This window comes from Diaphorina citri, unplaced genomic scaffold, assembly GCF_000475195.1.
Source record: "Diaphorina citri unplaced genomic scaffold, Diaci psyllid genome assembly version 1.1 scaffold1434, whole genome shotgun sequence".
In the NCBI taxonomy this organism is placed as follows: Eukaryota; Metazoa; Arthropoda; class Insecta; order Hemiptera; family Psyllidae; genus Diaphorina; species Diaphorina citri.
The window spans coordinates 10,288-10,717 of record NW_007378860.1 but is presented as its reverse complement, the minus strand read 5'-3'; positions in this window follow the sequence as shown (position 1 = coordinate 10,717).

The following is a 430-nucleotide window of genomic DNA, read 5'->3' as shown; positions in this document are numbered from 1 at the left end:
AGAAGTTGCGGGTTCGATACTCCCCTGTGTCAACAAATTTCCTTTTTATTCGTGAATCGTTACCAAGTAAGCATGTGAATAGTTAAACCCATGTGATTTTTCACGCCGAATCGAATGGTGCTACTTCTAGAACTGTCCGACTTACGATTGAGAAGTTGCGGGTTCGATACTCCCCTGTGTTTTCTTTCTTTTAGTACGTATTCGCAAATGTAATAGAAAGTCGTGTGATGTTCACACCAGATTTTTAATTTAATTTAGGTATTATTATAAATTGATTGAGTGATTGATTGGTTGGTTGGGTGATTGTTTGATTATAAAATAATTATGTAAAGTGACTTTTCAGTCCTAACTCAGTAGGATAACCATGTTATATTTTAATATTTTTAACTTACCTGGTGGTGTAGTGGTCAAGGCGCTCGCCTGGTAAACA